Source organism: Microtus pennsylvanicus, chromosome X (genome assembly GCF_037038515.1).
Source record: "Microtus pennsylvanicus isolate mMicPen1 chromosome X, mMicPen1.hap1, whole genome shotgun sequence".
NCBI lineage: Eukaryota > Metazoa > Chordata > Mammalia > Rodentia > Cricetidae > Microtus > Microtus pennsylvanicus.
In genome coordinates this window covers 110598634-110611251 of record NC_134601.1, presented here as the reverse complement: position 1 = coordinate 110611251, position 12618 = coordinate 110598634, and the positions used below count along the sequence as shown (strand labels likewise).

The following is a 12618-nucleotide window of genomic DNA, read 5'->3' as shown; positions in this document are numbered from 1 at the left end:
TATCTTATAAACAGAGGGAGAAGTCTGAGGCCACTTGCTCTCAGATGACCTTCAAGGAAGTAACCCTGGGTTTGAGGACCTCTGGGGAAATAGTTCAAAGTCCCCCTTAAGTAAATGGAAAGGGTATGTGGCCCCGTGGTTTATTTATTTTGTTTTGTATTTTGAGACAGGGTTTCTCTGTGTAGCCCTGGCTCTTCTGGAACTTGCTCTGTAGACAGGCTGGCTTCGAGCTCTACACCTTCCTCTGCATCTCAAGTGATGTGATTAAAGATGTACACTATCACTTCCCGGAAAGACCCCATGATTTAATGGAGAAAGTTTAAAGGACCATAGGTATCAGACTGTTGGATAGAGGAAGAATGTCCTTTTCCCCTATTACTTCTCTATTTTTCTATTGCTTCCTTGTGAAGAGTGAATAGATCTGAGTTTGCCATTGGTTTTAGTAGGAAGATGTGGGACCCATTAACTCAAGGAAGAATAGTATATAAGGTCCCCTTGGTTGGATGGAGAGTGTCTGCGTCCCTTTAGAGCAGAGAGGCTCTAAATCTAAGGCTCCATTGGACAGATGGAAAGGTCTGAGGCCCAATTTGTCAGAAGGAGTATAATCAAAACTCCCTGGGAATAAGGCAAGGTCTGAAGCACCTTTGAGCAGAAGAAAATTTCTGAAGATCCTTTGGATAGAGAGGAAAATGTCAAGTACTTCTTGGCAATGGGAGAAAGCTGAGGACAACTCCCCCACCCCCCGCCGAGAAAGAAAGCGAAAGCTTGAGGCACCCTTGAGAATAGGGGAAAGGACTGAGGATGTATTAGTCACAGGAGGTAGGTCTTACATCTTGTGGCAAATGGGAAGGTCTAGGTGCCTTTAATTCTAGGAGGAAGGTCTTGGGACCTTCACAGCTGATAGAAAAGATATATGGCCTTTTCAGGCCGAAGGGAGAGGTCTAAGATCCTACTGGTCATAAGGGGCAGGTCTCAGACTCTTTGGACATAGGTACATGCCTAAGTCCCTTTTGTGAGAGTTGGAAGGTCTGAGGTTTCCTAGGGCAAAGGGGAGGGTTTGGGGCCCTTCTTACTCTGCCCAGCTCACCCTGGGAGTATCCACATTGTGATATTTTCCCTTTTACCAAACAGGACCTCAGATAGTCTTCTTCTGTTCCGTGGGTCCTCAGGCAATATTTGTCAAATGAAGACCATCCCCTCCGACAGAGTGGGCTTCAGATCTTGTACCCCAAACATATGTTAAGTAACTGGACTTCTGATTAAGGGAACCACAAATCTACACCCTCTGAGTTTTTTGGATGATGGGGTTGGGAAGTTTGGTTCAGTAAGTAAGTGTTGTCCCACTCTTGTGTTCCTTTTGTAATTTTTAAATTCTATTTGTCAGAGTGTTTTGCTTGCATGCATCTCTATGCACCATGTGCGTATCTGGTGTCTGTGGAGGCCAGAGATGTCATCAGATTCCCCAGGACCATAGTCACAGATGGCTGTCAGCCACTATGTAGGTGCTGGGAATCAAGTCCAGGTCCTCCGAAAGAAAAGCCAGTGCTCTTTAGTCCCTTCTAATTCCCTTTGAAATTATTCCCTAGATAGCTGACTAGAGATCAGTCCAGGCCCTTTGTAAAGCTACCTGTGGTTTTCCATCCTTTATAATCCCAAAGTGTTTTTTTTATTGATTTTTATTGAGCTCTACATTTTTCTCTGCTCCCCTCCCTGCCTCTCCCCTTCCCCCTTCAACCCTTCCCCAAGGTCCCCATGCTCCCAAGATCTCCCATGCTCAGGAGATCTTAATAGATCTATGCATGTCTCCCTTAGTGTCCTCATTGTTGTCTAAGTTCTCTGGGATTGTGGTTTGTAGGCTGGTTTTCTTTGCTTTATGTTTAAAAACCACCTATGAGTGAGTACATGTGATAATTGTCTTTCTGTGTTTTACCTGCACATGTTCAAGTTCAATAAACTTGCCGGCCCTTGACTTAAAAATACTTTAATTGTTCTTTCCAACCATTGAGGTAATTGCACATTAAATTGATGCAATGAAATCAATGAAAAATGAAAAAGAAATGTATTGCCAGACTGAAAGTATGACTTGTCTGCATAGACAGCAATCATACAAAGGTCATTCAAGAATCTTTATTTGAATGTTTATTAATTCAAATTTAAGCTACTTTTATATTCCTCTTCCTTTGAGAAATAAAAGCATTTGCCTGTACCTAAAACCCTTCTCTGATTTTTTTTTCCTGCAGTAGATGCAAACTAACACAGATATCCACAATTGGACAATGTGCAGTGAGTGAGTACTTTGGAGTACTCAGTCCTCAGTGGGGTGTCTCCATCAAATCCTGCACTCGGGGCTCAGGAAGCTATACAGAAGAGGAGATAGAAAGACTGTAAACACCAGAAAAGATGGATGACTCCTAGGAAACGGTAGTTTCCAGACACAACAGGACTGATGCACATATGAATTCATGGTCACTGTGCCAGCACATACAGGTTACATAAATTGAAGCCAGATGGGATCCGTCACTGAGAGGGAGAAGTGAACCAAGGGTCTTACCCCTAACCAAGAAGCTATTTTCAGTTGATAGCTGCTGGAAATGGGAAATCAGTTTTCTCTAATGGTGTATCACTATGTGTATCACCCACACTTCTGGGCAGATCCATACTTTTGGTTTCATTTTGGTTTGATATTTTTTGTGTTATTTGTTTTTTGTTTGTTTTACTTTTCATTTTGTGGATACTTAAAGATGGAGAGAAATAACATGAAGTTTGACGGACAAAGAAGTGGTGAGGATCTGGGAGAAGTAGAGCAGGAAAAAAAATCATCAAAATATATTATACAGAAATTTTTTAAGGAAAAAAAAACCTCTGCTTAGAAAGACTTTGAGGGTTAAAAGAATTCATTTCAATTCTTTTTCCAAGGCAATTAAATAATGTTTAAGCAGTGGGACCACAAGGTGGCAGTGTTCACCTGTAGTTCTCATATCCACACAGGCGTGTAGAATACACCCACACGCCCATGCCAGTTTTTCCACTGGATGACAAAGTTAGCTTACGGGAACATTAAAATTTGTATTGATAACAAGCATAAGATGATTATATCAGAGGATTCTCTACAGGATTTAAGTATGTGACCCATTTTTTACACTCAAAATAGTCCATATTTTTCTTTTCCTTATGTATTGAAACGGAGCCACTTGATTAGAAAAATTATATCCACTCTGACAAAGAGAACTAGTTATTTTTTAATGAGTATTAGAATGTTCAAATTACCATGTAAGATTGGTAAATCATAGTTTTATACACTATTTTCTCTTTGTTTATACAACAAATTATTCCCTAGTATCCAAGTCCTACCACTTGACATGGGTGAACAGAATATGCTAATAACACTCTACGTGAAAATCCACATAACTCACAAACAAAAGATAACAATGGTTTTAAAAACATTCAAAAACCTTGGATACACCCCTTTAGTCTTGAAAATTAAACCACGAAAAATTCTTTCTAATCAAAACTCATCTCCAGAGCTTTAGATCTATGCAGCTAGTTAGACCTGTTTCATTGAAGTTGTACGAATTCTGTAGACTGAAAAATACATGTGTGCTCCCTTCAGAGCTCTGAGAACCCTATGGAAGAGGAGGCTGAAAGGGTATACGAGCCAGAGAGCATGGAGGACACCAAGGAAACAAGATAGTCTAGACACAACAGGACAGAAACACATCTGGACTCCCAGAGACTGAGGCAGCATGTACAAGGCCTGCACAGGTCTGCACCAGATCTGGTCCTAGAGCTGAGAGGAGATGTGGGCATACGCCCCATCACTGACCCAGAATCTATCTCTAATTTGTAACCACTTGCAAACTAAAACCTAATTTTCTCCAAGAGTCTCACTGGGAAACAAACCACTCTTAAGGGCCGGCCACAGCATTAGATGATCAGCAGGAAGCAAACTCAATGACATCTTTGCAGGTCCCTTGTCTCACAATATCATGACAGTGCTCTAAAAATTGTTTTTTATTTTAGTTTTACATTTTTATTCTCTCCTCTCTCTCCCTCTCCCCCCCCTCTCCAAGTCCTTTGCATATATATTATGGCTTCCAGTTTTGAGCTTTTGTGGGATTCCTGATCAAGTGGGTCTCTGTGAGTCTCTGCATCTATATCTATTTCTTGTGCCTTTTTTTGGAGGTTTTCTTCCTTCTGTTTGTTTTTCCTATGCTGATAGTTTAGTTTTTGTTTTATCATAACATACTATACTGTATTGTATTATATTGCATTATTATCCTGTAGAAGCCTGTTTTTTTTTTCTATTGAGAGACAGAAAAGGGATGGATCCAAATGGGAGAGAAGATGGGGAGGAACTGGGAGGTGGTGGGGAAAGGAAAACCATAATCAGATTATATTATATGAGAAAAATCTATTTTCAATAAAAGGAAAATGCATTGTGAAAATTTCATGATTTCATTTTTCTTTAGAGCTGAATAGTATTCCATCATGATCCATTTGATAGTTAAGGGGCATCGAGGTTATTTTCAATTCCTCATTATTATGAAGGGAGTGTTTATCAGTGGAGAATTTCAAGTCCTTTGGGCACATGGTAAGGAGTGGTATATCTGAGTCATATGGTAGATTTATTTTTAGGTTATCGAGTTTTGTCCACACTGACACATCTACAACGCAGCTTAGGCTTGGTCATAATGAAAGAAGGTACGGGAAGATTGTAGGAGCCTGAGGAACAGGAAATTTTCTATGAGACCGAGATTCCTAGAAATGACAGAGAAGCTACATCTATGAAAGATTATCGACATGGCTGCCTAAACAAAACAGATCAAGGATAACATCTTGATAGATATGCTTACATGAAAGGAAGAAATCTCTCAGGGTTCCAGCACTAGACAACAAAATACAGGCACCCTGCTGAAAGTGAGGGAAATAGTCTTCCCCAAGGAAGAGCCCCAAAATTGGCTATTTAATACCAAGTGCTCAGTTCTGATGCCATGAACATACAAGTAACTTTACAGGGACTGAGCAAGTTGTATTTATATATTTATAAATGTGATTATATATATATATATATATACATATATATATATATATATATATATATATATGAAGATGGGAGGTATGAATGGGAAGGGGAAAATTATGTAATATTTTAATTTCAAAAATTTTAAAGTTTTAAAACAAATAAGAAACATAAAATATAATAATAAGTAATGAGAATGAGTTCAAATGTACTATTCATGTTTGTGGGTGGTGGTGGTGGTGGTGTGTGTGTTTGTGATTCAACTACTTACCCTTTTAAAACAGATAAAACACCTGATTCTGGAGAATAAACGAAGGACAGGATAAAATTGGCTAGATATGTGCATTCAAGGCATAGCAAGTATTTCAGAAAACACCAATAGTAATCATTGATTGGTCATTGATGCTTGTGAATTCTTGATTGGTCATACATTCATTTATTTTGTGAATGAGCACAAGCATGCATGAAGACAGCTTGGGAGGACACATGTACCAACATGTATGGAGGTCAGAGGACAAATCAAGGAAGTTAATTCCCTCCTTTTACCATGTGGGACCTGGGAATGGAATTTAGGTTTTAAAGCTTGAAAGTAAACACCTTCATCACTAAGACATCTCCTGGCTCTATAGAATTCTGATCCCTTTTAAATATAGTGTGCCAACCAGGAAGCTTCTAAATCTAAAAGCCTTCTCTGTTCATTGCCATCACGTGTCAAGTGGAATACTGAGCCAATTGTTGTCCTGTTTTCACATTTTGCATCCATTATCTCTCACATCATAGATTGTATATACCTTATTACAATCAAATAAAAAAAATATGATTTTTAGGTCATGCATCTTTTGCTTTCAGTACTTCATTTAGTCTCTAAAATAAATCTGTAAATTTTAATATGTCCACTTTACAATCAGAGACTAGGCAGTTGGGCTAAGAAGACTGCAGAGCAGGCCATGAAATCCTTATTTGGGGATGCTATGATACTTTTCAACTTGTCCAAGGAAGTTTGGGAGCAGTCTACTAGAAGTTATAGCTCACCTCTCTCTCTCTCTCTCTCTCTCTCTCTCTCTCTCTCTCTCTCTCTCTCTCTCTCTCTCTCCCTCTGGCCTGTTTCTGATGGAATAGTTTGTGAATCATTTTGCACCTGAAATAGATTTGATGTCCTAGATTCCTAGTTAGTGTATTTATTTGGGAATGGAAGTGACCACAAGACAGGGAGCAGAGACATCTTAGTGGTTACGGGGATCAATCTGAAGAGGCCAGAGCACAGACAAGTCCCTTCTGCTCCTGCCAATGAGGACTGAAACACAAGAATGTTGAGTGGAGAAAGGTGGCAAGCCTGCAAACCCTAATTCTAGATGAGGCATCTTCTGCAGACTTCTTTTGTCTTGTGAGGTGACTGACCCATTGTCATGCTTAGAGCTTTGTTTTCCCCTTGGCTTTTGTCTTATTCACATTTAAGTGACCCTAAAGGATTTGTCAAAATCCATACACTATCAACTTATATTCAATGGTGAAGTAAAAATATTTGGAAATTGACAACCTCTTCACACCACTGTGTTTTGTCTTGTTTTTATTCTTTTTGTGTGCACTTGTGGAAATACATGTGTGAATATATATGTGCATGTGTATAAGGGCCTGTGTGTGTGAGTACACTTGTGTAAACATGTGGGCAGAACTTCACCAATTGCTCTTTTATCTTAATCTCTAGGCAGGGTCTCTTAATCAAACCCAGATCTCACTGATAGAACTAGTCTTTCAAGTTTACCCCATGGATACCTTGTCTCTGCCTTCTGAGACTGAGATTACAGAGTTACAGCCATGCTTATCTGGTATTTGTTTTAATTCTGGGTATCCAAACTCTAGTCATCTTACTTATTTAACAAGCACTATTGATGAGCATTCTTTTATATTGTAAACCAGGTATTTTGTGTCTTCTTAAGAATAAATAATCCAAGCATTGACCAAATATTGCCTGAGAGTTTTCCTAATGTTTGTCTAAAAACTGACAAATAATAGATGACATGCAGTGTAGTATTGGAGGGTTTGGGTCTCTTTCTATTACAAATTTGCCCAGAATGTTTGTATGAAAACTGACAAATAATTAGATGGTGTGCAATGTAGTATTGGAGGGGTGGGTTTCTTTATATTCCAAATTTGCCATGACATTTGGAATTTCCTCCAATAAACTTTCAGTGGAAACATTATCAGCATCCCATGACAGTTACCTTGATCTAAGATGTCATGAATTCTCATGTAACAGTCCTCATTTATTAGTGTGAATATGCTACCACTATCAAATATCCAAATAGAAAGGGAAATGTGAATCTGTGCTATTTTTCCTTTTTATCTATTTCAAAACAAATAACTGGTCTTTCAAACCCCTTCAAAGGTGACCAGTGAAGCCTTGGGGGGTATAGATTTTGACTTTACATCAATATATTTTGAGCACATGTATAACTTTGATATATTTCCATAATTCCTACTTTGCTACAGATGCACACATGTATTGAATATTCTACTAGAGTTTTATTTTGAGCCCCAACCACGCAAATTTGAAGGCACTTGTGAATCTGTGGCACATTATCCTTCTGTTTTCTTCACTAGAAAAAAGCTTTGCTTATTTCAGTTTTGGTCTGGAATGTCCCCTGGAGGCTTATGTATTTGAGGTTTGATCTCCTTTTCTAGTTTTATGATTGTTGCTGTAATAGAATGTGCTGACAAAAGCAACTCAGGGGTGAAAAGGGTTTTATAGCAGCTTACGATTCCAGGATTCAATCCAACAATGTGAGGATGCCAAGACAGGACTTTAACCAGATAGTCACTTTACAACCACTGTCAAGAATGGAGAAAAACAAACACATACAGGCTTGCTTACTTAGTTGTGTTGAGCTTAGTTTCTCCACCATTATACACTTCATGATTCTAGGGAATGGTACTACCCACAATAGGCTGGGTCTTTTCACACTAATTAACTTAATTAAAACAATCCTACAGACATGCCCACAGGTCAAATAAATGTAAACAATCTATCACTGAGACTCAAATCAGGTGGTTCTTGACTGTGTGAAGCTAACAAAGCTAACTGTTACAGCCCCCAAGGTAGCAGTATTCAGGTGGGGCCTTTGAAGGTGACCAGATGGTAAGGGCTCTGACCTCTGTATTGATTGGTTTATAAGTGGATGGTCTGTTGGGAGGTGATTAAAAACTCATTAGGTGAAACTTAGCTACTGGGACCCTAAGAGCTGTATCTTCTCCTCCCCCTCCCTCTCTCCTTTCCTTCCCCTCCCCATTCTCTGTCCTTAACCCATGTCCTCCAGCCACAATATCCTGCATCACCATAGGTCACAGAACACCAGAGCCAAGTTAGTATGGATGAAACTGCTGAAATTCCTCTAACATTTCCAAGCACTGTTTACAGTGGGGAGGGGTCTGCCTAACACAAGGGGTGATCATGGGGAAGATAGTGAACATGGGGAAAGTAAGGAATAAACTCATATAAATGTGCCTGTTTATTTCTGCCTCTGCAGTGCTCCTATTCGTAGTCCTTGAACTTTGACTTCCTGCAGGCCTGCTTTTCTATCCACTGCCACACCACACACTGTGTGTCCAAGTCTCTGTTTTCCAGATCTTTTAAAAACTTCTCACAGCTACGTGAAACCTCCCATAGGAGAAGAAAATCCATGAACTAATTTGTACCAAAGAAAATGTCCATAATTACAAAGGTTCAATGTGTTCACTGTCTTCCTAACCAACTCCTATCCAGATTCAAATTTTAAACTCAATTTTGAGATCCATGGGAATCTGGGTTTAATTGCTTTATTTCAAAAATGTATTAAGCTTCTTTCTTTTTTTTTGGTTTATTCAAAAAAATTATTGAACAGCTAAGGATACAAAGGTATTAAAACATGGTAAGAGATGAGGCATATGCACAAGTGTAGACAGCAGTAAAGTTCTCTGCATCACAAGAGTGAAAGAAAAATGCTTTAGGAAAACAAGAGATTGCTTCCAGTGTGCAAGGGTGAATGGATGGCCAATCAGGAAAGGGGATTGAGATTAAATAGAAGACTTCAGTCTGGATTGTTGATGATACTCAGTATAGACTATATTTGTTTCTCCTTTTCCTCTTTCCCCATCTTTGGGCTTAATTTACCAGTAGTGCCCAGGAATGTTTAATGCACTTTTTCTATACTTGCTTGCATTTTTGCCTTAATGTCTTCTACAGAACTAGGTCCTTTTGGTGTTTTAGAGGTTTTTTCCTGCTTTTTGAAGGACTCTTGACCCTTTGATCTTGGTGTTGATGGTTTTAAGTCTTTTCCATTTTGGTTTGATTTTTGTGCATTTTTGGCTGGAGTATCTCGTACAGATTTCTTCACTGGAACTTTTTCTTCAGCTTCCTCATCATCAAAATCATCGTCGTCATCATCTTCATCATCCTCATCATCCTCATCATCTTCATCATCATCATCATCAAGTTTTACTTTTTTCTGTGGAACCTTGTTGCCACCTCCAGGAGCAGATTACTTTCCAGACATACTCAACAGCTTTACATCCTCCTCATCTTCATCTTCTGACTGCATCTTCCTCTACAGCTACTAGATGCTGTCCACTAAGATTGAGCACACTTCAATCTTAAGACCACAGGAGGTGTTATTTCAAATTCCCCAAGAGAAACTGTTGGCTGTACAGACATTTTCAAAGTTGCCAGTGTTACTTTAATTGGACTGCCTTCATAGTTTATTGCTTCTGCCTCTGCGATGTGTAATTCGTCTTTTGCCCCAGCACCTATACTAACCGTTCTTAGGGATAACTGGTGCTCATTCTCATCATTATCTACCTTAAAGTGATAATCTCTGTCAGCTTTTAGTTCACAGCCGAAAAGGTAGTTCTGAGGCCTTAGAGGGCTCATGTCCATGTCCATGGAGTCTTCCATGAGGTGAAGGCGCGTTCTTCGGTGGCAGAGAAGTCGGACGGAGGGTTCTGCCTGCTGCTCCTCAGAACAGGCACGCAAGGCAAGCTTCTTTCTTTTCTAAAGATTTTCTGTATTCTTTTCAAACCTCTTGGATTATGTCTTCAATATTGTTGGAACAATCCTTTGTTTTGCAGTTTTTAAATTCTATTTCCTTTCTCAAAGAATTTATATTACTTTGGAACTCATGGAGTTACTATCACCAAATACATATTGAAAATACTTTTCATATTGTTTTTAACTCTTGCTTAAGCAGATTTATTGGTCTAAAGTAAGATTTTTCTACTAAATTGTACATTGAAAAAATAGATATGAGTTATATTTTACATGTTATAGAGCCAGGTATACACAAGGTATATTGTATCAAAAGCAAAATACTGATGGATGTTTCAAATAAGAATAAGGGTCTGGGAGACAACTAAAAATTATTCTGAAACATTCCATGAGCCAAAAGATTGATAAGCATTTACACCGACCCCTGCTCAGGAATATTTCCGTCTGTGAAGTGTTGTTTAAACTTCCATGCAGTAACTCAATATGTCTGGTGAGACCAGCCTTCACATCATTGTGCCTGTCTTTGGAAAGTTTATATTTTCCATCATTCCTTCTGCTGTGTGTGGATTACCAACTGCACATACTGTTCATATATCTTTTAGCTGTCTAACAAAGAATGTACCTAATCTCTTCAGGAAAATTAAAATCTTGGCTCTTTTCTAAGTTAAATTAAGTATTGGATGCTGAAGCAACATTATGTTAGGTGAAAAGACGTCTTGACAGCAAATGATTATCTAAACTAAATTTAAAACTTATCTACTTCCCTATTTTATGCAAGATCCTTTCTGGATTCAGTAAAAACCCTTCATCCATTCATGAGATATTATACTTTCAGACTAAAATTTTGCTGTAATTATAAATAGTAGCCTCTAAACTCTGAGCAGAATTATAAACTGGTTTGCATGGTTTTCTTGAGAATAAATGAGAATATGTCTATTAATCCAAGGAAGAGCTATAATATATTAATTGTGTCTAGTACTCTAGTCTAATTGGTGAGCCACTGACTTTATTAGGATCAGAGGCACACAATCCGGTCACCTTCAAATGCCTCACTTCAGAACACTACTGCACTGGGGACTGTGATTATTCACTTTGTTAACTTGACACAATCAAGAATCACATGAATAGAGAGTCACAAGGAGAGATGGTCTCCATTGGTTATTGCTGTGAGCTTGTCTGTGAGAATTTTTTTAATTAAAGGACTCAAAGTCAGCTGCTTCACCAGTTGAGATGACCCAAAGTGGGTAAAGATTCATGAAACCTACGTCCTTGAGGCTCCTTGCCTAAATTGCAGGTAGTGCCACCAAAGATCCTCATCTCCCCAGCAATTGTTTACTGCCTACTGCCCTGGAGAGGGGGCTTAAGAGTACTGTAACTTTCTGAGCTTGGTGAGTCTTCTAACTTCATAAGGTTCCTGAGAATTTAAATTTCATTAATTTTCTGAGTCCTATGAACCTCCTACAGGAGAAGACACTTAAGCTGAGAATAATCTTCTGGCATACTTGCCACTATTAACATAGTTTTCCAGGAGGTAGAATAATATAGAGGCACAGGAAGAGCAAAGGCATGAGTAGTAAGAGAGAAAGCAGGTAAATTAGATCACTTTTATTTCATATAATAATTATAGGATACAGAGTGAAGTCATTTTTAGTTTCAAAGTGTTTATCATGTAACGTGTTCACTCTGGAAGTGATTGTTATACTCTCTGCTTTAGACACATGTGTCTAGTTTAAATTATGGCCATAATCTGTACGACTTGTTCATGATAGCTTATCTCTGTGTTTTATTCAGTGCTTCCTGATGAATGTGAAGGAGGGAAACAGCAGAGCTTTCATAATACTAAATTTAGAATATATCCTTTAACTTTATTTCATTCAGAACCACTATCTTTTGAACGTCATGGGTTCAAGTGACGGATGATATTTTGCTGATCCTTGAGGAAGTCATTAACATTGTAAGAAGGCATTTGCTCTGTGTGCAAAGCTGCCCCCATCCTCCTTCCACTTGGTGATGAACTTGACTCAGTGTTCAAAAATCACTCCTACTTTGGCATCATGGACTACCTCAACCCCAAAGTAGAATAATGGCTTTCTCTTTTCTTTTTCTATTGTGCTACTTAAGCCACAGTCTTTTAGTAGAATCATGATAATGTGATAAATTTCTGATACTATAACAAATTATTAAATAATCAATGAAGAGTGAGGAAAGGTTGAGTTTTGCTCACAGTTGAAAAGGTTCACCCATTCTTGGTAAGCACTGTGGTTTCAGAGGACTTTAGTAAACTCTAGTGTTTTTAAATTTTTTCACTGTATGACTAGGAATCAAAAGAATGAAAGAAGTAGAGCCTGGAGTCCCTCTACATTCTTCAGAGCTGTTTTATTGGGTACCTAATGACTTCTCACTAGAGCCCATCCTCTAAGTGTTCTGTATCTCTCAATAGCACAATATTAGGGATGTAACACATGAGTCTCTAAAAGCCACTAAATTTGAGTAGATCAGATGCCATCCCTCACTGTAAGTTCCTTACAAATGGATCCATTTATTCACCATTATGCAAGATATATAACAAGATTGCCTTGCC

At 38.6% G+C, this 12618-nt stretch overlaps 2 pseudogenes; one reads left to right on the top strand and one right to left on the bottom strand.

The window, feature by feature from the left end:
- Positions 1 to 12618, top strand: part of LOC142840492 (small ribosomal subunit protein eS6-like) — a 146452-nt pseudogene that overhangs the window by 38623 nt on the left and 95211 nt on the right.
- On the bottom strand, positions 8902 to 10018 carry LOC142840658 (nucleophosmin pseudogene; annotated as a pseudogene).